Source organism: Cariama cristata, unplaced genomic scaffold (genome assembly GCF_000690535.1).
Source record: "Cariama cristata isolate BGI_N322 unplaced genomic scaffold, ASM69053v1 scaffold10501, whole genome shotgun sequence".
Lineage (NCBI taxonomy): Eukaryota > Metazoa > Chordata > Aves > Cariamiformes > Cariamidae > Cariama > Cariama cristata.
In genome coordinates this window covers 53154-53414 of record NW_009598735.1, presented here as the reverse complement: position 1 = coordinate 53414, position 261 = coordinate 53154, and the positions used below count along the sequence as shown (strand labels likewise).

General features: G+C 48.7%; 1 protein-coding gene across 1 annotated transcript in view; it reads right to left on the bottom strand.

The window, feature by feature from the left end:
• Positions 1 to 261, bottom strand: part of VWC2L (von Willebrand factor C domain containing protein 2-like) — a 56886-nt gene that overhangs the window by 5982 nt on the left and 50643 nt on the right. The window lies entirely within an intron of this gene.

Below are 261 nucleotides of genomic sequence, written 5' to 3'. Positions count from 1 at the left end.
AAAAACCCCTTAAATAAATAAATGTGAAAGCCCCCGCGATCCACATTGTAGAACATGAGAGCAGGGAATCAATCTGCGTCTTGGAGGCATCACCAGTCCAAGAACTTGCGTGGGCCATTTTTCTTTTTTCCTCCCCAAATCTGACCACCGCATCCCTATCAAGCACTGATAATTACAAAAGCAGAGTAGATACCTAGATATCGGATACATAGTGTGTGAAGCAAGAGAAGAGCAGGAGGTGGGGGCGGGGGGGGGGGGGGG